The 25,747-nt window shown below is 45.0% G+C and overlaps 1 protein-coding gene and 1 non-coding gene across 2 annotated transcripts in view; one reads left to right on the top strand and one right to left on the bottom strand.

Moving 5' to 3' along the window:
* LOC139689665 (capon-like protein) overlaps positions 1-25,747 on the bottom strand; it is a 653,345-nt gene that overhangs the window by 514,262 nt on the left and 113,336 nt on the right. The gene's annotated exons all lie outside the window — the stretch shown is intronic.
* TRNAA-AGC (transfer RNA alanine (anticodon AGC)) lies at positions 10,325-10,397 on the top strand. Its single transcript has one exon. It is a non-coding gene; the product is annotated as a tRNA-Ala (tRNA).

Here is a 25,747-nt window from a genome sequence, read left to right as displayed (position 1 = left end):
GACGCTCAAGGGATACACTTGGAAGAATTTTGATGCATTGCAGCGATATCTGAAATAAACCCATTTTTCCGAAACTTTTCCCGATGCCTTTCACCCAAACCATGCATGTACACCAGCAAGCAGCCCATGCCACCGCATCGTGAGGCAGTCGAGGCGATGCGCCGCTCCACGAACTAACACCACCCCCCCCCCCCTCGGGCACCCTTCCTCCCTCCCTCCGCCCTTCACCACAAATTGGGGTTCCCCGAAAGGGCTTCCCAAAACATTTCCGAAGCGGCAAATGGAATGTCGGCGCCGACCATTGCTGCCAACCGCACGGAGGACGAAAACCCACTTACTTGACTAGTACATGCACATACAAATTTAGTAAAACTCTACCCAATAATACGGAAAATTCGAATTGAAAATTAAGAAGGGAATGAAGAAGGGAAATTCCATCATCACATGGACATAAAACTCCGCACCCCCACGATCTATACCTATATATCTACAACTACGTAACACCCCGGCTTACGGAGTATCATGTAGACGTAGATGAGACGTTAATCCTCACCCCATATCTTGTTTCAACCTTGTTTTTTGGGCCAAGGGTTGGATAAGAGGAAGCCTTATAACAGCAGCAGCAGATACTGTTACAAGTTCAACTGCCGTCGAGATAAGGCTCAAGAAATTTGACGTGCCTAAGAAAGGGAAATATAAAAACATATGATACACGAAGAAGTATTTCAGGCAGTGTACGATATTCTTTGCATTCTTAAATCAGAAGAAATATATTTAATATTTCGTCCCGGAATATCGATTACGTCAAAGCGACTCGCTATCGGCGTCTTGTTCGTCAAAAATTGATCACATCTAAAATTAGATTAGTCTCTGATATTTACAAAACACACATACTTTTTACAAACCAGTCTCAACAAACTTTTTCAAATAATGTAATTACGCCGTAAAAATATAATGAGAAGAAACCATAAGTGTAGAGTGTTTTGTGGTGCATGTTCATGTGGTAGCCATGTTTCACATTCTTGCTTGTTTTTCCTGGCTTGCGTGTTGTAGGATGGCTTTCGTGCTGCATTTTTTTGTTGTTTTGCGGTATATGTGTTTGCATGAGTGTTGGATGAAGGGATTTTTGCATGAGTGTGTGCGCTGCTGTGGGTGTAATTTTCCGTGTTGTTTTTTTGCATGTGGTATTTTTCCTTTTTACGGTTGGTGACCTAACACCCCCCGCCACACGCCCTTGCGGCGGCTTGCGGGGTATTATGTAGATGTAAATTATTATTTGCAAATAGAATCTTCTCAATATGTCTAAAATGTGTACGCTCGAATTTTGAGGCTGGGGAAAAGGCACGATTACAAGTCAGGAGGGGGGGAGAAATAATTATTCATCGCGCAAACTATGAAGCCAACCGCCTTTAAGTAATTGTACTCATCCCGGCCATTGAATTTTGAGGCCAGTTAATTAGTGTTTTAGAAATCTGTGAATAGCTTCGTTGTACGAGTTAACTCACCATAGTTACACACTTTGGGTTTAAGTTGCTAAAATTTTAATTTCGAGATAACATCTACATTTACAGAATACCCCACAAGCCGACGTAAGGGCGTGTGGCGGGGGGTGTTAGGTCGCCAGCCATGCACAGATGCACAACACAGATATTAGTCCGAACATGCAATCGAACTAAGTTCATCGCACATATGAAAATACTTACAATTCAAAATATTCAGCAACACGAAAATATTAAAATCACGCGTATCAGAAATTGGTAAATGTAATATGAATGCAGGATATCAACAAAATATATGCACTGCCAATGCAATATATGCAACTCTTTCGTGCCCGAGATATTATCTATTTTAATCTATAATGGTTGGTGGAAAAAAATGAAATTTTAAATTTATCCGTTCTACAATAAATCTCCCTGATTTTACTTTGGTGATCTGATCTGCCATAGTAAGTCGGGAACTGTAATATGCCTTTGACATCATCAGATAAGTAACCTGCCTTAAATATACAGGGTTCGTCCGGAAAATAAGTGTACTGACTCCTTGGCTGGGCGCGCCCTTCCAGGCGCGCCCAGCACCGCTCTGATGGGCTGCGATTGGAGGGGGGTATATTGGCAAGCGACGCTGTAAAAGGCAGTCGGCTCTGAGCTGTGGTGTAGTGAGGAGCTCTGTTAACGCGAACCTCCACGCTTCGACCCACGTCACGGAACGCGATGCCGAAGTTTTTGGAGCAGCGTGATTCCATCAAATTTGCGGTAAAGCTTGGGATATCGTCTACCGAAACTGTCGGTATGATTAACCAGGCTTACGGGGAGTCAGCCATGTCCAGAAACATGATCTTTCGGTGGCACAAGATGTTCGTGGAGGGCAGAGAAGAGGTCGACGACGTGTCTTCGAGAGGTTCCCGATGATGCCTTCGCGGGAGGGTTCCAGGAATGGGAACGCCGCTGGAACAAGTGTATCGACTCACAAGGGTCCTATTTTGAGGAATATTAGCTTAATATAGTATGTAAAAGTGTAATAAATTTTTTTTCCTGAGCTCAGTACACTTATTTTCCGGACGAACCCTGTACGCAGTAATTTAAACGTGTATTGAAGCGTAAGGGCAACTAGTGGATCCCATCCTAGTTCTTCCAATAGTGTCGTGACACTGCTACTTTGCACTGTTACAGAAAAGCTTTTCACAAACCTAGCTGCTCTCTACGCTGCACTCGATCTATTTCCGAAATGAAGCCTACTTCATGAGGATCCCATACACACTTTCAGAGCATACTCAAGGTGGGACCTAACTGACGTGAAATAACAAACCTCCTTGGCCCTTTCAATACAATTCCAAAGTATTTTTTTAAACGAAACCTAACTTTTTATTAGCTATTCGATACGTTGGTTCCGTTTAGTGTGTTTCCGAGTGAAATATTTTGCCTCCAAAAATTTATTGAAACACATTTATTTTAATTCGATTCTCCCTCCCATGTCTCGCACCACTTTTGAATTGCATTCAGGTCGTAAGCTTATGATACTCCACCTTCATGACTGAATGTGTGTGTCCCTTCGTACATATCACTGCATCGTCAGCAAGCAGAAGTTGACTTAAAATCTGAGACCCGATGTCATGAATGCATAGCTTTCATTGGTTTAGAGAGGACTCCTTTCCTTCGGGAGGACGTGTAAAAGAAGAGGGGCGGTCAGGATGAGTCTCCCCGGGGATGGGGAGAGGGGTTTGGAGGGATAATGGAAGGGTCGAGGAGTGGGAAAGGGCACCTCTCCCTGCCGAGGAGGAACAGAGCCGAAGAGGTGCGGAGGGAGTCGGGTGGGCCGGACACTCCACACGGCCAGGCTTCGTGGAGAAATCCTGGGGCCTCTCGTATTATGAGAGGCGGAAGGGAACGCATTCAAGGGGTCGGCGTTCCTTTCTTCCGGAGGAAAGGAGAAGCGCTCGGCTGGGGGCGACGAGGTGAGGGGGGTGGGAGGAGAGAAGGAAAGAGGAATATTTGTGACCTTGAAGAGCCTCGGAATGTTGCGAGGGGGGGGGGACAATAGGACCTGCGCGAGGAAGGGCCGAAGAAGCAGGGGCGCGCAGAGGAGGGGGATGGGTGCACGGGCAGAGCGGAAGGACCCTGGTGCGGAGGTGCTCGCTTGGACGGCGGCGGGGTGAAAGGAAGTACGACGGTCAAGGAAGCGCTCCCGAGAAGAGCCGGCGGAATCTCCCTGGAAAAGGCCCCGGGCCGGCGGCGGTGGGCACTCCGGGTAGGGAACATTCAAAATGCGCACAATTAGTGATATTAAACAAAAGGAGATCGGGGGACACAGATAAGAACAATATGCGGATCCGTTTTAAAGAAACTTGGCTCCATCAAACGGGTGGTGGGGAAATGTAGTAAGAAAGTGTCATTTCGCTCTAGTTAGGCCACATTTGGGATCATTGGGAGAAAGTGTGGCCATAAAGAACAAGATAAGGTGTAGAGGAAACCCGTCAGATTCGTGAAAAATCGTTGCAATGAGAACATTAGTGTAAGGGGCCTTTTAGGGGAATTAGGCTGGGAGCCACTTGAGATACGAAGAGAACAAGCGAGACTTAGAAAGGTTCAGAATAACGGAGTTTAACGATTACACGAAAGGAATTAGTATTGCGGTCCCACACTACTTAGGTACATCAAAAAACAAAGTAATGACATTTAGTTTGATATTTTGGTACCCTGCAAGCCACCGCTAGGGTGTGTGGCAGGGGCTGAATGCACACTAGACCAATTTTGACCCGAATGACCCTACCACGATTGGACAGTGTTATTCTGGAAATAAGATATAGACTCCTGTTAAGATCTCACAAATACTCGCTCTTTCCCCGGACAATCAGAAACCATAATAGTAAGAAACATTAGTCACCATTAATAAATAGTAAGGACATTTTAATTTTTCAAGTCAGGGCAAGTTTAAACGTTCCGTACACATAAGGAATAATCGTTAGTGAATGTGTGAGTTGATAGTATATGTATGCATTTCCATTCATGTGACTTATAAAGGTGTTTGAATGAATACATACGACTTTGTGGGTACACGCGCTCGCGGCGGCTAGCAGGGTACTATGTAGATGTAGAACAGCGAAATCCTCACAAAAAGGACACCACCATGGGACCCTAAGTGCCGTCAGAAAAGCTTGCACGCGTATCCTTAAGGACATTCCATTCCCCCTCCACCAGTGAGCCGCCTTCGAGTCGTGGCAAAGCCCCTCTGGCAGAAGTGTGTTGACGCTCAAGGGATGTTCTTCATCTACATCTACATCTACTTAATACCCCGCAAGCCGTCGCAAGGGCGTGTGGCGGGGGGTGCTAGGACACCACCCGTAATTTAGAAAAGAAAAAATAAAAAGACCGCATGCAATAACCACAAAAAAATATATAAAAAAAACATGGCATACATTCATGCATGAACACTTACACCCCACACACATGCAAACACTCAAACTACCAACTAACATACACATGCACCTGGAAGTATACCTAACATCTCTATAGTGTTTAATTTTGTTCCGACTTGTAAATTCAACGTTTTTAATATTTCTAAAGTGACTTCGGTTTCATCCTATTATGATTTCTGATTGTTCGGGGAAAGAATGAGTATTTGTACCTATCTGTCTTGGAATCTATCTCCCTTAGTTTATCTTTGTGGTCTGATCTACCTAAGTAGTGTGGGGCCAGAAGAATATTGAGGCATAGAATATTGAGGCGAAGAATATTGAGGCATTGCAGCAATAATTTGCAAAATAAATTGAAATAAATCTATTAAAATGAAACTTTTACCGATACCTTACATAAAAGTATTTGCAAATACGAAGGAAAATGCCTACAAGTTTTGACAGAGGTGCTGATACATTGTGGACCTAATTACGAGTATGTCCACCACCATTGCACAATTAAGAAAAACTTAATTTCAGGTGATGTATGCCTGGTGTATAAACCAAACCCTATCAAACACCCTAGTGGCATCATGCAGGAAGATGTAGATTTGCAGCAGGCGTTCAATTCTCCCAAGTATATACCAGCTGCAATCATCGGATTTACAAACAGGATTATGAAGGGTTTCGGAAATATTGTTCGATCATCTCATGAGATCCCTTTGATAGAGAGCACATTTCATTGGGTTTATCTAAAATGCTGGCCATTCTTCCTGCATCATCATTTCCGAGGACATTTGCTGTCAGCTCATTGCCGATATTAACAACTTCCTCAAAGAGATCGGACTGATCAAGGACCAAAATGGCTTTGGATTCTCGTCTAAATGTTCAACTAGCGCTTTATTTTCATCTCTTAATTTGAAGCCCTTCTCCGAAGACAACCACAAGAATTGAGTAAAAGTACCCTGTTTTTGAATATTCTTGCATGTAAGCGCCTTCTTTCGTGCGATCAAGTCTGCTCCAGTGCACTTTGTGCAATATTTGTGTAGAGGTGACATGATTGGGTTGGCACATGCATTGCTAGTCACTTAACCCCAACACGCCCTTGCGGCGGCTGGCGGGGTATTATGCAGATGGAGATTGGCAGTGGGTCTGGATTCCCCCCGCCACACGCCCTTGCGGCGGCTTGCGGGGTATTATGTAGATGTAGATTCCTTTTTTACAATTCATAACCTGATTGTGTCTACCAATAGAGGCATCAGTGCCAGCCATTTACATTTACTTGTGACGCAAGAAACGGCATTACACCAAGTTACTAGCTTATAAAATTTCGACGTGAAAGCAAGCCAAAATGACTCGCGAAGGTCTCTCTCACCCTTATGACCCGTTTTAAAACTCTTTTAAGTGCTCCAATCAAAAACGGGATACGTAAATATCTCCCAACCATTATTATGCCCCGATCGTTGTTTTCCGTTGCAAAGCTTTTGACCTCGTTGTCGGGATTTAGCACTGAATTCACGATAGCGTCCGTTGATCTATGAAATGCATCTACGCAATCCTATTAATCGACCACTTTCAAGCACCAAACACTTTCTAGACGGTGATTTTATCTCGAAACATTAAAGCTCCGCTTGCGCACGGGTTCTTAAAGGTAATAAATACACCGCGAGAGAGAAATATAATGTGAAAATCGTTCGAACACCAACATTTATCCGTGGACGTAACTGATGGAACTTCAATCGATTTAATTCCAATTCAGCCACTTTCAAATCGTAAAATATTGTAGTGTCATTTCCGGTAATTTTTATCAATTGAATTACATTATTATTATTATTATTATTCTGTTGAAGACTGATCTATTTTCAATAAGGAGGCCTGGTGCGTTGTTTGCCCTGGATGTTGACCTCATGGTTCAAAGGTCCAAATCCAGGTGTCCCTCTTTCTCGACTCCCAGATAAACTCCCGAGCCGAGTCATTTTAACAAGGAACCATTCCCTGGGAAAACGCAGACGTTGGCGAAGGAAGGGATAGAGCACATTTATTGCCACGTTGAGAGAGTTTCACAGGTCCTAGGGCAGAATTGGGCGCCCTATCCCTCCATCGCACTCAACAAGATGATGGGTCGTTGGAGTCTAGTCACCGCTATAATACGCGGGTGCTTCGTAAAGTTCTCAGAATGGAATGCATATAAACTTATATAATAGTCTACATTCGTATATATAGACTTCCTCAGGGAAACTTTTGTATTTTTAATGTAGTCTCCCCGTACATTAATTCACTTGGTCCAGCAATGATCCAACCCCTTGATTCCACATCGATAATTAGATTCCTTGAGGCCCGGGCAAAATACCCCTCTACTTCGGATGTTAGTTTTTTGTTTGACAAGAATCTCCGTTCGCAAAAATGTTTAGCATGTTGCTTGTGATCCTGCCTCAAGAATCGAGCCACCCATCTAAATTTCTCATACTCAATTCCACTTCTAAAATGTGATATGCCCGTTCAGATGATATCCCTACATCTTCAGCGATTTCTCGCACTTTCAGTTGGCGATCATCCATTGCCAACATAAACTCGTTTGTCCGCTTGGCAACAGTTGAATGTGAAGGGCCTGAGTCGCCCAGAATGTTCTGATAGATAGTCAGCATAAATGTTCTCTGTGTGCACACCTTTCTTTACGAAGGATTTAATCACTGCTCGAATCTCAATTTTTTCCATATTCACAAATCACTTGCGGGAACAACAGTATAGAGAGGCCTCCGCACCAATCACCGCTTCCCAGAGCACTTAGGCGCAACGTCTTTACTTATAAAAGATTACCTATTACTACCCGGGAAACTCGTCGCGCTGGCGCTGACATCTGGTAGTGATTCCGAGAATCTTTCAAACTACTCTCGTATTAGCTGTAACTGACGCGCGAGGTTCATCTACAGCATCCCGGTTAAGGCCATCATACGGAGACTTGTCATAGCAAGGCCATTGCGATAGATTGAGTATCCTCGTCGGAGGCGAGCCATGCCCTTGGAAGTTAGCAACTAGGGATCCCAAGACGAGCACTTTCTGCTATGAGGGACATTCAAGACCGCTTCATTCGCAACGGAGAGGTTTCGGAGGGATTTGGTGCACCATCTACGGCGACAAGCTCTCGATTGCGAAGTATTCGTTACATTGGATTCCTCGAAGACCAGCGAACCAAAAGTACACTCTGTTAAATAGGAAAAGAGAACGGTGCCAGGAAAAATACTGAAAGGGAACGGCGGGTACACAGATATACCCCTGATGCGACAATTGCCACACACCTTCCCGGTGGCCTGCAGTGTATTGTGTAGATGTAAATATCATCGATAAACAGAATTAGATATCACACGGGAATTGAAAATTTAACTTGCTACTTATATTTGGGTGACGACCTAACACCCCCTGCCACACGCCTTTTCGGCGGCTTGCGTGATGTTATGTAGATGTAGAGAAATGCGTTATTTTGAAAGGAAACGACGAAACCGAGTTCGCCTGAATCGGCGCTTAAATCATTACCTTTTAACAGTCAAGCAGGCTTCGAAATTGATTTTTTTTGACAAGAAATTACTGCAAGGGAAATCACAAACACAGCATTAGCGTCAGGAAGGGGTAACGACCTCTGACCCAACACACGAAGGACGTCATCCCGCCAGCAATTAGGTCGTGAATTAAACCATAAGTCACTTCCGTTGACCAAAATATGATTCAAGGCATTTTCTGTAGGAATCATATTTTTACGTTCCATTGATTTTATTACAACGATGAACATCTAGTTCTTCCCGTGATTAATTATTTGCATTTGAGTTGTTCAAAATGCGCTCCAAAATACCACTGACGTATGTGCTATTTCGCTTTTATTCAAACGATTGAACCACTGCTCAAAACGACAACCTTCGAGATGTTTCAACACAACCCATCACCACGGAAATCGCCAAAAGCCGCCAATGCGCACGAGCCGTCATTCAGTGAGGTTTCCTAATAGGAATGCTCATCCACGCTAAGTAAACCTATGAGTCCTTTGGCAAGACCCTAAATACATTATGCATCATGTAATAGACGGTTCAGTGCTAACTACGGCAGATTAAGTGAAATATTTGGGGCATTTCTAACACCACGCTTTTCATGGAATGAAGAACGCAATGTATTCATCCACTGTTATTTGTTTTGCTGATACAAGTTTCAACGCTTAGGCATCATCATCAGGTCACCTGATGACCACGCCTAAGCGCTGAAAGTAGTAGTACACAAATAAAAGAACAGTGGAAAAATAAATTGCATTCTTCATTCCACGAGCATTAACTTCCTCAAAGATGAGCCAGAAACCAACGAATACCACCCCTCGCATGGGGAGTACATCTCAGGACAATATGCGGATCAGCTTCAAAGAAACTTGGCTTCATAAAACGGGTGGTAGGGAAATGCAATGAAAAAGTTAAAGAGAGGTGTTATTACGCTCTAGTTAGTCCTCATTTGGAATATGCCGCAAGTATTTGGGATCCTTAGGGGAAAATATGGTAAAAAGAATTAGATCAAGTCGAGAGAAAATCCGCCAGATTCGTTGAAATTGTTATAATAAGAACACAACTGTGACAGGTCTCTCGGGGGGTTTAGGCTGGGAACCTTTTGAGATGCGAGAGAGCAAGCGAGACTAAGACTATTAGAAAGACTCAGAACAAACGAGTTTAACAATGACACTGAAGGAATTATTACTATGGCCCCCACACTACTTGAGTGGCTTAGACCACGAAGATAAGATAAGGTAGAGAGATTCCAGTCACATGGATACAAATACTCAACAAGATTAAACGTGTATGCTAGTTGCATGGAGTTACATGTGTACATTAGTTGATAATCAATGTATATGCCTGCCTGTAAGTTTAAAAGGTTTTCACATGAATAACGCATTCGCCAATTTGAGCGTAGATTTGCATGAATTTGTTGGTCTAGCACGCGGCTTTCTCCTCTTTTACGAGTAGTGACCAGACAACCCCCGCCAAATGCCCCTGCTTGGTATTGTGTACATGAGGACGTAAATTTTCTTCTCCCTCCGCCTTCTAATGGCATTCAATGAGCAGCAGTACACACAATTTCTCTGAGCAGAAATCACGAAGTACGATTTAGAAAGTTCAAAACTACCTTCCCCATTGTTTTTGGAAGACATGATGATGCATTCGAACGCTTGACGCCTAGTTTGAAATTCGCCGAGGTGTTACGCGGCGCCCTCAGCCAGCCCCGGTTGTTGCCCGCCCCGTTGGCCGGGGGAGGCCACCGCAGCCCTCCCTCCCCTGCCCCCGACCGTTGGGCGCCCTTCACTTTCACAGAGACCCACTTCCCAGCGTCAGCCCGTGTTGGGGGGGGAGGGGGGCGAACAATGTGCGCCAAAGTTAATAAAACCGGCTTGAGACACTCGCATTTTCAACTGGGGGCGTAGCTCAGATGGTAGAGCGCTCGCTTAGCATGTGAGAGGTACCGGGATCGATACCCGGCGCCTCCAGATTTTTTATGACTCTTTTTCTCAACCATTGGGTAAGCTTAACCCTCATTTGGAAATAGGTTTTCCGAGAGCATGCGGTAAAATTTTGCTCGTCTATTTTGGGTTTTTTTTTCCTTAACCTTTCATATATCTTATCCGTCCCACCTTGTGCTAGCACACCCCAGCCTGGCAGTAATGAGTAACTTCCGTTGCGGTGTTAGGTAAGAACTAACGGAGGGAGCCGAATGTTGGTCGCTGTGTTGACGCACACAGTGGGTCAGTACGCCTCGAGCTGCAGTAAATGGAAGATGGCGCTGATTGTCGCTTGTTTATACAGTAGGGAGTCAAAATGAGCAATACCACTGAAATTCTTGCAAAATGTGAATTTCGTTCAGTGATAAAGTTTTCACTGATAAAAAAAACTTCAAAGCTGCTGAAATTCATCATTGTGCTCTGTACGGACCAAGTGTGATGATTGACAAGAGGCGTGCGCGTTTTAAGAGTGAACGGACAAATGTCCATAATGATCTACATAATCTACATAATAACTACATCTACATAATAACTCTACATCTAATTAATACCCCGCAAGCCGCCGCAAGGGTGTGTGGCGGGGGGTGTTAGGACACCAACCGTAATTTAGAAAAAAAACCGCATGCAATAACCACAAAATCACATATCCACAAAAAAATGGCATACATTCATGCATGAACACTTACACCCCACACACATGCAAACACTCAATCTACATCTTACATACACATGCACCTGAAAGTATACCTAACATCTTTGCAATTTTTAATTTTGCTCCGACTTGTAAATTCAATGTTTTCAATATTTCTAAAGTTACTTCGGTTTCTCACTATTTTGATTTCTGATTGTTCGGGGAAAGAATGAGTATTTGTACCTATCTGTCCTGGAATCTATCTCCCTTAGTTTATCTTTGTACAAAATGATGACAGAAGTGCCGCCCCCGTCTGTGGCGAACAATGAACGGCACCTGAAAATTGACGATAAGTTCGCGAAATCCGGCGTTTTACGATATCTTAAATCATTAGAAAGTTTACCACGTATTTCTGCCGCTTTGTTGCATTGAAGCATGACTGAAAAGTTAAGCTACTGCCCATGTTTTGTGCTCGTCTCGACGAGGAACTTCAATTGATGCCGTTATCGGTTGGCTGCGACTTCGGGCGGCAGAATTTTATGCTGAAGGAATTCGTAAACTATTCCAGAGATATGACAAATGTTTAAATCTGTTTGACAAATAGGTTCAAAAATATTAAATATAAGTACATGTACATATGAGATAATAAAAAAACCTTTTTTACTTGGATATTGATGGATCTGCGTTCGAATCCCAGTCAAGGCGAATGATTTTGACACTCTGAAATTGTTACATTGAACATTTTCTACACCTATTCTCGTTTATTTTTTTTGTCATATAACGGAAATTATTTCATGGAGAGCCCTCGTCTTTATAATTTATTTGAAACATCACACACACCACGCACACTATATACACAATATTGCCGACCCCGGTGGCGGCGGGGTAACGTCCTCGTCTGCCATTCCAAGGGTCGCGGGTTCGATTCCCGCCTGGGTGAGTTTCCCTCCATCTAGGGCCTGGGTGTTTGTAAATGTGACCGTTGTTAATAGTTCGATATAAAGACCAAAATGTGCTGTTTTCGGACTAATACTGAATAAATAAAATAAACAAATAAATATTCACACTCTTTGAACAATCTGTTAGGGAACGTTCTCCATTTCCGAGGGCTTTTAAAAGATCAAGACATTTCGACGAATGAGCGCGCGTGCGTACGCCGTGAAAAGAACGCAAGGCGAGCGCCCCACGCCACAGTCGGCGAGGTCAAAGTCAACGTTTCGGCACACAATAGGGGAAACATTTCAAAAAGTGGAGAGGGAGGGGAGGGTCGGAACTCGAGGGCATTCGAGGGACACAAACGCCCCCTCGAGGCATAGCGCGCGGATTCCTCGCATTTGACTCTTGGTGGGAGGTGAGGTCCCTCCTCCCCACCACTTTTCCCTCGCCCGCAGGGGGCACGTCCCCACCCCCTGAAGCGCCCTCAAGGCGAGCGTAATAAAAAGGGGGTGGACGGCGGTTCGTGCGTGCGTGAGCGAGGCCTGCAACTTGATTAGGTCTAACCCCGTCCCTCTCCTCCACCCCCCCCCCCTATGGTCCACTCCGCGCCCACACCCGCGAAATGATTCGGCCGCTCGAGGAAGAACGCCCCCTCGGTCCCTTTGCCCCCTCGGTCCCCCCCCCCGCACCCATTCCCACACACACTACTCGCCCCTTTTATGCCACCATACATCCACCTCGGTCAAATCTTCGAAGCGAGCGTCCACAACCTCCCCTCACAAACTGTGGCTTTATTTGAACAAAACAATTCTAATAGCACGTGGGCAATTTATCCAAATAGCAAATGGGCGAAGGGAAAATAATTCCATCGTATAAATCGCGCAATCTAGAAAAGAATGAATAAGGTCCGTCTGTCTGACGACGACGACGGCTCGCCGAGGAGGGAATCTGCGGGGAGGCACGTCAAGGAGTGGCAAGCAGCCCCCCCTTGGCGCAACGGAAATGAAAACGGAGACACGAGGATTGCGGGATACAAAATGAACAAATGTGGGCTATCCTACGTTAGTTAAATGATATGATCACACAAATGAACGAATGCAGAATTATATGGAATGAATATGTCAACTGTAAAAAAGAAAACAAAGAGCAGTAAAAAGGAATTCAAGATAAATGGGCAGTTCGAAGACGAACGCTACGACGGTGCACCACCGAAAAGATGGACAAATATGATGACTTGCACCAGAGAGGACCAGTAAAACTGCGTAGAGAAGATCCACGGGGTTTAGTTATAGAGGGTGATACTTTCTTTCTCCCTTCACAAGGTGCCCATCCCATTGACGGCCTTCCCTCGCTTGCCCAATGTTCCACCAGTCCTCAAAATTCCAATAAAAGGAAGTACGCTGGATTGAAGGGGGGAGTGGTGTAGTTGTAGTGTTTGATGTCAGGTTGTGCCCTGAGGGGTTGCCAAGGGAATTATCGATTTATATATACGAGAGCCCTAAGAGATGGCCGAAAGATAAAACTTTCTTAAATGTGAAATTGGTGTGTCTCTTCCTCAAAAATGAGTTTATCTTGTCCTTTTTTGTGCTAAATTAATACGTCGCTAGTATAAAAAGTATCGGAAAAATACATTTACTTCAGATGTTCCTGCAATCCCCACATATTCTTCAAAGTACATGCCTTGAGCGTCGACACACTTTCCACGGCTTGAAAGCTCCCTGGTGGGCGGGAAGTCCTTAAGGGTACAGGCGTGCAAGCTTCTTCGACGGCACTTATGATTCCACGGTGCATGTGTCCTTTGACGGCGGCAGGATATCACTTTCACAGGGAATAGGAAATAGTCCACGCGTGCCAAGTTGGAACTGTAAGGGGATTGGGAAATCGTCGCGATGTCGTCGCAGAAGGTTTTCGCTAGCAGATACACTCGACTCTGGTATTTTGGTCGTCCGTCCAAAGACCTTCGGGAGGACGAATTTAGCGCAGATATTTCGCATTTCCAAATATTCAGTGATAATAATAAGCGTTTTCATCTAGCCAATAATATATGATATGCGATCATGGGCACACTTACCCGACAGTCTGTATTCCGCATTTCACGCCAGGCACGTCAGGAAATTATTACTACCGTCACTTTTTACAAACCATTGTACTCGTATATTCGGCGAAAGCAGAGCATTTCATTTCAGTCTCCCAGCGTTATTTGCTTTTGGGCATACTCATCCATCCCTTGGCAGTGCCCCTCCCTTCCTCTTCCCGCCCTGCCCCGAGCGGAGGGGTGCGGCGCGCGAGGAAAAGGCCATTTTAATCAAATTTAAGAGCGTCGTTCTAATGTCCCAAGGGGGGCCGCACCCTCCTCCTCACCCCCCCCCCCCCATTTCCAAGTGCACGAAACCACACGCACCCTGTGAACATTACACGTCCCATTTAACCCTCACTTTTTTAATCCAAATGAGTTTTCAGGGTCGACTTTTCCATCATCCCTTTATTCCTAACCATTCCCCATCAAAGGTCAAAACCCCAGCCCACTCGACCAGTCGCGCAAAATGTGAGGAAAATTGGGCAAGAACCAGGACAGCGAGAACGACGCCCTTAATAAAACAAAAATCACCTCTCCCTTTCGTTGCGTACACTACAATGCTAATAAGTGTTTCTAAATAAACAAAATAATAAGTCTGTCCCTAATGTGCAAGGTTTCCACTCTTCGTACGCCTTTTGGAATTAGGCGTCCGGAATGCTGATAAGCTCCCTCGTCACGGTCTGATGTAACGCCTCCACCGAGCCGTAGTGACGTACCCACGGGGGAAGAGGAATAAGTCTGGTGGCGCAATGTCTGAAATACTGGGATTCACACTCACATGGTCGAGAAGCTCATGGCAGATTCGCGTGCGAGTTTCTTTTTGTTCTTTGTCCGAGAGCACTCGCGACACCAACTACGCAGACACCTTTCTCATGCCCATGTTTACGGTCACAAGTAAATTCACATCACTTTTAGGGATTCCAAGTTCACCATTTACCATGCGGACACTTAATCTGAGATCCCTGTCAACAAAGCCTTCCCTCTTACAAGATTTTCGTCACTTTTTGAGATCGAAGGCCGTCGCGAACGTTCGGCTCTTTCAACATCTCTATCCTTTCGTAGCAACTTGTACCACTCAAAAACACCCGATCTACTCATGGCGTTATCACGGGATATTTAGAATTGATGTTGAAAATGTATTATTACCCCCATCGTGCTACCAAAGTAGAGATCACGTCAGTGAAATTAAAAAGATTAAGTGTAGACCACATAGATTGAAGATGTCATTTTTTTCATGATCGATAAGAGATCAGAATAACCTTGCCCGATCGCGGTAGGCGTAACAATATTCGAAGCAAAATTGGTCTGGTGTGTATTCCCCCCCTGCCATACACTCTAGCGGTACCTTTCAGGGAATGAAAAAATTACCTATTAATGGTGGTCTACCTATTTTTAAAAGTAGGCTGGTAACTTTTGCAGCAACAAAAACTGGCTGCAAAGTTTTGGCTGGAAACAGAGACTATCCACCGTTGCCGTTCCAAGCCTCTCCTGTCAGGGCACAACGAGGCATTGTCGTACACCAAAGCAAACCCATCTTCGAATGAGTCTGACCTTCCGTCCGGCGGGGGCGCGTCACTCCTCCCCCCGACCTCGTATTCCCTGACACCGCAATCCTCAACACTTCATGAGCCAATCAATGCGACGGATTCCATTTCTCCTGCCTCCTCCTACTTTCTCCCAACACCCTATGTCTTCCGCCGCCGTGCCTGGTAACCATTCGTCTGTTCTCCTATCTTCCCACTTTGCCTTCTCCATTCTCCCCCACGCGTGCTTCGCAAAAGCCAAAAATCTGATCTAAGCCACTCACTCGCCTTAACAATTTGAAGTTTAGAGCCTGACATATCCACGCTCCTTGACAAAGTTTTTCCTTTTCCTTACTTTACGCCCTCACTAACGGTCCGAGTGGTCACTCCCTCCTCCTTGAGAACCCTATGTATGTTGGCTAAACCAATTCTTTTTCTCGTGCTCCACGTCTTCTGGCACTATAGCCTTCCTTCGTGCGGAATAACAAACATTGGTGAAATTTATTACCCCATACGTGTCTCTCACGACCCACCATTGTTCTCATATCCGCGCGCGCCCGTATTTGTGTGAAATATCTCATAATGAATATCAATTTGCCCTCGACCTCGCCCTGGGCACGCCTGTGGTGCGATAGAGGGGGGGGCGAAGGTTGAGCCCCCCCCCCCCCTGGGGTGGCATTCTGGTATCAATGCTAAATCGGAAATATGACAATCAGTTTTATGAAATTATTATCACAGGTAACCAACCGGTTAATACAGGTTTTGGATGGACACAAATACCAAATAACTATTTCGTTACTCCTAACAAAACACAACCTAACATCCTTCTCTACAAAAATTTCCTCTTCATCTCCGTATACTTCCTTACTCCCTTCATTCCTTCCAACATCCCCATCCTATTCCTGCCCTTTCCTCGTTTGCTTGACATTCACATTCCCTCTATCACAGTCTTCAACATCCAACTGCCGATCAATTCATCCATTTTTCCTGCCTCCTTATGATTTCTCCCAACAAACCCCTCTCTTCGCCCACCATACCCGGCACTTCCTCATTTGTTTTCTTCTCTGTCCATTTCACCTTCTCCATCCGTCTCCAAACCCACATTTCAAGAGCCTTCAATCTACTTCTATCATCTTGCTGCATATGACCAGATTTCCGCGCTGTAACAAACACACTTCTTATCAGAATTTTGACGGGCCTTCCGTAAACATCCTTACTCAACGTCCCCGTCATCAACTGCCTCCTCCTTGTGAAAGCCTCTTTGCAATTCTTCTCCACATGTCCCTACTACTTTGTTCATTTCGGTCCAAAAAAATTCCGAAATACCTAAACTGATATACCTGCTCTAGTTTTTGCCTTTCAATTTTAATGTTTAGCTTAGCCCTTTTCTATCTGTAAAATCGCGTAAGCTATGTTTTATTTACATTGATTCTCATTCCGTGTCCATCGCACTGAATTTCCAATGCACTTGGAAATGAAAAATAGTAACTTTGTGATTCCACTGAAATGTTTTTATTACGAGACGACCCGGGTTTCGACGTTCAACGTCATATACACCTGAAGATGACGTTGAACGTCGAAACCCGGGTCGTCTCGTAATAAACATTTTTCATTGGAATCACAAAGTTACTATTTTTCATTGCCAATATGAGTCGATTCCATAAAGTTACGCCGGAAACCATCAAAATTATCGAATGCACTCATCAATGCTTGCAACCCCGTCACTGACTGACAAACTAGAGCTTGGTCATCAACAAACCTAACTGATTTTATGAATTTTCTCAAGAAATACGTCGAACAGCGCCGGCGACAATGGGCAAACCTGACCTACTCCTTTCCATATTAATAATATGTATGTACATCAAACAATTCCACGAAGTGAAGCCTGAAAGTGTAAAGTATTATCTGACCTCCTCCTTTTTCAGAAAACGTCCAATCGGACTCTCCACCCCCCACCCCCCCCCACTCGCAGCTGAGCAATTTGAGGCATCTACTTCTACGCCATTATCGAGGATGAAATTCCGATATCTCATTAAAAGAACCGATTCTCCAGGGAAGGGGCTAGGAAGTGTCGCCCATTAGATGCAGAGAGCCTCGTTACAGTAGAGAGAGAAGAGGAGGGGCGTATTGGGCTCGGGATGAGGACGTTTCCCGCCAGAAAAGCAAAGGACGCGGGGGGGCGAGGCAAAGACATCCCGAGGAGACAGATTGGATGCCGCGGCAGAGGAAACGTTTCCCGCGAATTATCCCACCCGGCACCCCATCAAGCACCGCCATCATCCGTCGCCCGGGCGAAATAAATGAAAGGCTGTCCTACGTGGGGAAGTTCAGCATGTCATCATTTGCAACCCCCCCCCCTCCCCCGGCCATCAAATTGCGAAACTTTAGTAATTTTCTTCTGAAAGGCGTGGATCAACTCTCAGAAAAATCCTCGAAAGGATTTAAATATTAAAGTTAACGCCTTTCTTAAATATTTTTCACTAATTGGAAAATAATGGAAGTGGAACTGCTGACTTCATTCCGAATTTTAAAAAATAAATTGGAAAACAAATAAGCGACCTCGCACGGGTATTAATTTTTTGACATACCCATATTTGAGGCAGATATTTTCAAACTAACTGTATCTTGTGAACTTAATTGGAACATTCTCTGGGCGCATTACAAATAACCTACCACGATTATCAACCCTAGGATAGTTGAGGGCAGAGCTCTAGCAATACCAAGCCCAGAGACATTGTGTCATCCCAAATAAATAGGTACAAATACATATGTACTCCTAATTTGACAGAACCTGCTAGAATAATAATGTCCAATAATACCACTCATTTTCCTTTAAAGTACATCTATTTCGACTCCGTCAAATTAACAACAGTAATCAACTCAAAGATCGGTTTGATAGGGGAGTGTAGTGCTCACTCAAGGCTAAGCCCAACGGCGTGCGAAATTCACACATCAGAGTAATAATGGGGCAAGTTCCTTTCACTGTACCCCCCCTGATTTTCCGTGAAGATCTGATACCCGAAAAATCACACCGCAATGGTCAAGGAGCTTTGTTATTTTACGTTGTTAAGACCCCACCTTCAGTATACTGCAAGTGTATGAGATCCTCATGAATTGTTCTTAATTTCGGAACTAGATCGAGCGCAACGAAGAACAGCTAGGTTTGCGAAAAGTTGTTTTGAACAAGTTTGTAGCAGTGTCACGACACTATTGGAAGAATTACGATGGGAGCCACCAGTTAACCGTAGGCTTAAATACAGGTTAAATTTACTGCGGGTTAATTGGGGTAAGTTATATACATATATGAGGATACTAAATACATATTACAGTGCATGACTAACTACAGTAGATCGCATCAACAATGTAAAATCAGGGAGATAGGTAGTAGAACGAGTAGATTTAAAATGCCGTTTTTCCCTCGAACAATTAGAGATCAAAAAATATATGATATAAGTGTTGTAGGAGATACTTAGCAATGGCAGTTTATCTATTCGTCCATATCCTGCATGTTATTTTTTTATTTATTAGACCCATCAACAGTTCTACTGCATCATTTGTATATACGGGTTATACAGAATATACCTGTACGTGCCCAGTTATTTAATATTGTTGCATGAGCACTATTTTCTTTCGTATGATTGACATTTTTCGAGTGCATGATCAAACTGATATTTGTGTTGAGGTGATATGATAGGGGTTGAGCATGAATGGCTGGAGACCTAATACCCCCCGCCACACGCCCTTGCGGCGACTGGCGGGGGCGTTATGTTGTATGTGGATGAAGCTAAGTGTAACCAGAGACGTCCCCTGGAATCGAGCCCGTGCCCCCTACGGCCAGCAGCCCATCGCTCTACCCGATGGACCACCGCGTCCCCCGTCTCACGAAGCTCCTACGCGGACATTAATTGAATGCGAATCAGCGCATCCTTCGCGTGCCTCGCGAAAGGCGAGAGCGATGCCCCCAATACGTATGTATGTATACTCGTACGCGCGCATTCCCGGCTAGTTCCGATCACACTCACGTTTCAGGAATCTCAATTCGCTCAATTTGTTCACCTAGTGCTGAGATCAGATGAAGGCATTCACAAATACTTCTAAACAAAAAGAACCAATAATGCAATTCGGTTAAGTCGAATCAAATGGTTCCCTTCGACAAATCGATAAGAGGTCACCGAAAGTTTGGTTCGCCACTCATCTTCCCCACGGTCGCAAACATATGCGAGAGGAAGCTGCAGACGATTCGGTCGCATCGATAAAAAAATCTTTTTTTTTAATTCTCTGTTTCCAACATGGAACTCGGACGGATCCGTGGACGTCAACGGGGAGTATGTATATACTCGCCCCATTCGACAGTGTGCGGTGGCGAGGGTTGAATAGGGCCTCCTCCCACAGGAAGACCCAGGCCATTATAAGTTTTCGAGATGGAATTGCTCGGGTTGCCTGGGGTCGGGAGGGAAGGAAGGGCAGGGGGAGAAAGGGAAAGGGGGAGGAGAGAGGACACCTCTCACTTGACGGCCGGCGATGGGGAAAACGAGGAAACTCCAATTTCGGGAGAAAAGGGGAAAAAAGAGGTCGCACAGGATCGAACGTTCCCGCAACTCGGGACGTGAGGAGCGCAGGGATTGATGGGCCGTCGCGGGCCCTTACGATCCACCATCGGCCTCGACGTCGGCGGCGGGTCACCGGGGTCCACCCCGGCACGGCAACGGCCGGTTGCGGCCCGACGCGGATTGGCGAGGGACGGCGACACATGCACCGAATGACCAATGGGAACCGATGGAGTTGAGGAGGCGAAAGAAACTCCCGAGATGAAGACGGAAAGAGGCGAGGGAATCTTTATCCGAAATTAAGAAAACGATGGAAAATTCTAGCAATCAGGGATGCATTAACATACCAATTTCAAGACAGGATGCCATACGATCAAATCAAGTGAGGCGAACATTCAAGGCTGTAACGATTTCAAGGCTAAAAGGGGGAGAATTCCTGCAGCCATGATGAAGGGTGATGCCAAAGGCCCATATTCATACCAAAACCAATATACGTCGATGTACGGGGTATATTTAACCACGGTCCAGAGGTCTAACTACATCGGACAGGGAAGCAATAATCGTGCGTCATTTAATTGCGTAATAAAACTTTAAAAAATAGGAAAATAAGTAACATTCTCAGGAGATAAATACAAGCGACCCCTTTTGGAACACGTACGAATTCCTCGTGCGGTCAAATAGGTGCTTTTTAACTATAGATTTTGTATCGCGCAATACAATGAGCATCTCGGAAGTGTTTTGGACCAACAGGTCAAAGTAGTAGAGACGCAAGGAGAATAATTGCGCTAGGCAAAAAGGCTTTCACACGGAGGAGGGAGTTGATGACGGGGACGTTGAGTAAGGATGTTCAGAAGAGACTCGCCCAAACTTTGGTATGGAGCGTAGTCAGGTACGGCACGGAAAAATGGTCATTGGAACAGGAGGATAGACGTAGATAGGAAGCTTTTGAAATGTGGGTGTGGAGAAGAATGGAGAAGCTTAAATGGACCGAAAGTAAAACAAACGAGGAAGTGTTGGCCAGAGTGTGTGAGGAATGGGAGAAATTCTAAGGAGATAGAAAATAGATCTGTATTGCAAAGCGTATTGATCGGCAGTGGAATGTTGAAGACAGTGATAGAGGGGAGAATGCAGGGGAAACATGGAAGGGGATGGAATAGGATAGGAATGATGTTGGACAGAATGAAGGGAGGAAGGAAGTATAAGTACATAGATAAAGAGGGGCTTACGTTAGAGAAGGATGCTGGGTTGTGCTTTTTTTGGGGATCGGGATGGTACGGTGGATAATGTATAGGCTTCCCATCCGGGTTCAAATCCCGGAGACAAATATTTTCCAGCGGTAACCCAATCCCTAGTTGAGGTGCTTCGTGGAAAGCACTTTGAGTGAGTAAGACGTCCATTAGATGGTACGTTAAAATGTTTGACCCCTTGGCGCCTTTCGACAAGAGTAGGCAAATGCCGACGCCGGGTTTCCCACCACCCTTCCTCCTCTCCCATCCATCCCTAATTGCGCAAATGACCTTAGCTGTCGGTCGCCTTCCATTAAAACTACTACCTGCATTTTGTTAGGAGAGACAAGATATTTATATGGTAGTTATATCCATGCAAAACCAATTTTTTTGTTATTATATAGTGTATATATATTTGCATCCGTGTGTGTCAATAAGGTTTTTGCATGAATATATATGCCACTAAAGGTGTAGATTATTATAATTATATTGATTTTGCATGTGGTTGTATTCTCTTTTACGGGTGGTGACCTAAAATCCCCCGCAGCACGCCTTTGCGGCGGCTGGCGGGGTAATATGTAGATGTAGAAACTTACCTCAGCCGATGGATTATTTATTATAATACAAGGGCGATTTGAAAAGAAAGGTCTCCTATTTTCTTCATGAAAAATTAAATTTATTCTCAACTTTGCGGACATCGTTGGAAAGATTGAGCATTTAGCTATTTGTCTACATAGTCGCCGATCGGACGATCAATTCCTTCTTTGAATCCTTGTAAGCAGATTTTTAATACCGGCGTCGAACCTTTCTCCCGCCGCGTCACGAATTTAAGTGACGACTGCTTCTCCGATATAAATTCATCGCCATTCAGTGGAAGTGTACGGTGAGAAGTGTGTGGACATGAAAAACGTGTGGGAGTGGTGCAGGGACTTTTTTGATGGCCGGGAAAACGTCCACGATGGGCAACGGTCGGGGCGGCCAAGTTTGCCGGAATCAACGGTGGCTCCAATTGACGAGATGGTGCGCAAAAACCGGAGAATTACCCTTCATGAGATAAAGGAAGGCCTTAATGAAGAGAGTGGCTACTTCTACGTGCAGAATATTGTGTCGGAGGTTCTCGGTTACAACAAGGTGTCTCGCAAAAAGGAGCGTGTTTGCATCTCATGACAATGCACGTCCACATGTGTCACATCAAACGACCACCCTACTCAATGAATTCGGCTGCTGGGATATCATCGACCACCCTCCTTACAGCCCGGATGTTGCACCCAGCGACTACCACTTGTTTCCCGCTCTAAAAAACACCTTGGCGGACAGAAATTCAAGTCAGACGGGGAATTGCAAAAAGCAGTCGTCAGGCGGGAGAAAGGTACAACGCCGGCATTAAATAGCTGAATACAAGGATGCAAAAAGGGATTGATCGTCAAGGCGACTATGTAGAAAAATAGTTAAATGCTGAGCTTTTCTTAGGATGCACACAAAGTTGAGAATAAATTTGATTTTTCATGCAAATAAAATAGGACTTTTCGAATCGCCCTCGTAATAATGCAATCAGCGGAATAAGGGGCAGGGTAGAGACAACGGAAAGGGCACCAGGGCTCACTCCCCCATGTCAACCACCCCATTCCATGCACCCCCATCCCATCCCTTAGTCTCTCCTCCCCCTGGAGCCAGGGAGGAGAAATGCTGTACCCACAAAACACTCATTCCGATAATGGGGACCGAGGGATGGCGGAGCGGAGCGGGGAAGGGCGAGGGGGGGGGCGCTACCTCCGAGGGCAATCCGCTGATGGCCTGGGACATTTGGAAGGAGAATGGAAGGGGAAGCGGGGTGGGGGGGGGAAGGAGGAAGACGGGTTCATCACCACAACTCCAACGATCCGTATTCAATGCTTACGTTCTCCACAAGTCAAAGGTTTAGGGGAAGTACGCACGTGTAGTCATGAGGCAGCGCTCCCCTGTGACTCGCGCTAAATGAGTAATTGGCTTAGATGTTTAGGCACGACGGAATGACGACAGAATAGGATTGGGGTTTGCTTTTTAAACATTCTCGTGTTAGTGCTCTTTGAATAGCGCAAGTTGCGCTGTTACCTTTTTAGTTTACTTTCAATGCTTGTATTCCATACTTTGAGAGAGTTTTCCCTCCCTGCGTCCGATGAGAAGGGAGCGAGAGTAGGCGAAAGCAAAGACTATAACGCGGCGAGCGGAGGAAATCAATTCTCCACGTACGTCACCGTGCAAAGAAACTTCTTAATAGAAAAACCTTAATGTAAATAGGCATTCACGAATATCATATGACTTTGGAAATGTTCAATGCATTAATTGCAGGGATCACACCTGGCTGAGTAATAACCGAGCATACTTTCTGTGAAAAACCTTGGCAGTAAACAAAAGATGGGGGAAATTTGAGATGCGTGGAAACATTACCATGAATATTTTAGCTCTTTTCAGAGGTGGTCCTGTTGCACATTACCTATGATACCTATTGACATCGGGGGATCGGGAAAGTGCGGTGGATAAGGAGCTGGCTTCCCACCCAGAGGGCCCGGGTTCGAATTCTGGTGACGGCAGATATTTTTCGATGGTACTCCTACTTGAGGTGCTTAGTCGAGAGAACGTTGAGTGAGTACGCCGTCCGTCGGGTGGGACGTTAAACTGCAGACCCCTTGGCGCGTTTCGAGAAGAGTAGGCTGATGCCGACGCCGGGTTTCTTCTCTCCACCCTTCCTCCTTTCCCATCCTACCCTAATGACCTCGGCTGTCGGTCGCCCACCTCGACAAAAAACCTATTGACATCGATCGTCACGTGATTACGGGTCGTCGTAACTCTCAAAATGTTCAACAGAATGAACGCTTTGACATGGAAGGGTTCGCCCTCACTCCAGTCTTGCTTCATTAACAGACACGCAATGCGCACAATGCAACCACCTTCCGTCGCCGCGTGCTCCTGTGAGCATCGCACTCAGGGGCGGGGCGGGGAGCGGCAGGGGGGGGGGGGTCTGCATAGGGAGAGAAGCTGGAGAAGGTCCAGGGGGGGAGGGGATATATAGATAAATAGATAAAGAGGTCTTTATTTGGGCGAAATTGAGACCTAATGGTCCCTTCTTCCATTTAACCCATCGTCGTGTACATATTATATTGGGCATAAAATTTATAATTGCATGCTTATATGAAAATTCATACATATAGACAGACATAAATTCATTATGCACAGATTTGCACATCGAAAGGAAAAGAAAAAAATACAAATATATAAACTCGTATACCCATATATTTCCCGGGCAAGTCTCTGGGCACCTGCAGCTCCACCCAAGCTGTGGGATTTTTCGGGTCCCAGATCTTCCTAGGAACTGGCTGAACTTCGGGTTGATTACCGTGTTTATGGTTTATATATATATATATATATATATATATATATATATATATATATATATATATATATAAATTAAGGATACACTGACAAATACACACACACTCAAAGTAACTGACAGTGAATAAAAAGAACAATAAGAAAAGGAAAGTCTAAGCAAGGAATGAGGTTTGTGGGAAAAATTAGGGAGAGCGTGGCATTGCTTAACTAGTAAAAAAACCCCGCAGTAAAACACCGAAGAAGTGAAGGGGGGTGTGAAAAACCTGCGAAAACCCTATTAATTAGAAAAATGATACATATATATTGTACCAATCATTTTTCACATGGTAGAAATATTATTAAGTTATTGAAATTGAAATGAAGAAATTAATTATATTGACAACACATGAGTAGTCATGAGAAACATAGCATTAACTATTCATAATGATACAAAATTCTACAGCTTGAGATGACAAAAGGAAAAAGTGGAGAGGGTGATCCGTGTAGCAGCTGAGTGACATAAGGGAGGGTATACTGGTTAAGTGTTGTACCAGAGGAAAATGAACTTGCGAAGGGTGACAGAGAACTTCTAATCCACTCCAGTCCCATTCACTTCCGGTGTCATTTTTTCGCGCGAACGCAAAACCTTTCGCTTTGGCCGAAAAGGAAATTCAAACGAAAAAGTCTTCGAATCAAATCGCACCTAAAACCTCATGGCAGGGACCTTTACGTGAGAGATCCTTGAGTTTCAGAAAAGCATACATAATTTCCGATAAACTTCCAAGATAAAGAGCCGCGGGCAGGAGCGGCGGGCACGTGGTTCTTGGCGGGAGAGTCACCCGTCATGCGGGTCGCCTGGCTGCCAACAAGTGGCGCCACTGCCAAGGCCTCGGATCGTAGATCAGTAGTTGAAGGTAGACGGGCGCATGGCATCGAGCAGGGATGCGGGTTAGTTGAGGCGCACACGACAAGTCGGGAGACGAGACTCCAAAGACGTCTTCTGCTCGCGACGAAGGGCTTGCTCTTAAGGCGCGATCTGATAGACGACGC

The sequence above is a fragment of the Hetaerina americana genome, unplaced genomic scaffold, assembly GCF_022747635.1.
Source record: "Hetaerina americana unplaced genomic scaffold, ioHetAmer1.1.p SCAF_27, whole genome shotgun sequence".
Lineage (NCBI taxonomy): Eukaryota > Metazoa > Arthropoda > Insecta > Odonata > Calopterygidae > Hetaerina > Hetaerina americana.
The sequence above is the reverse complement of the archived record's forward strand: the minus strand, read 5'-3'. Positions and strand labels throughout refer to the sequence as shown.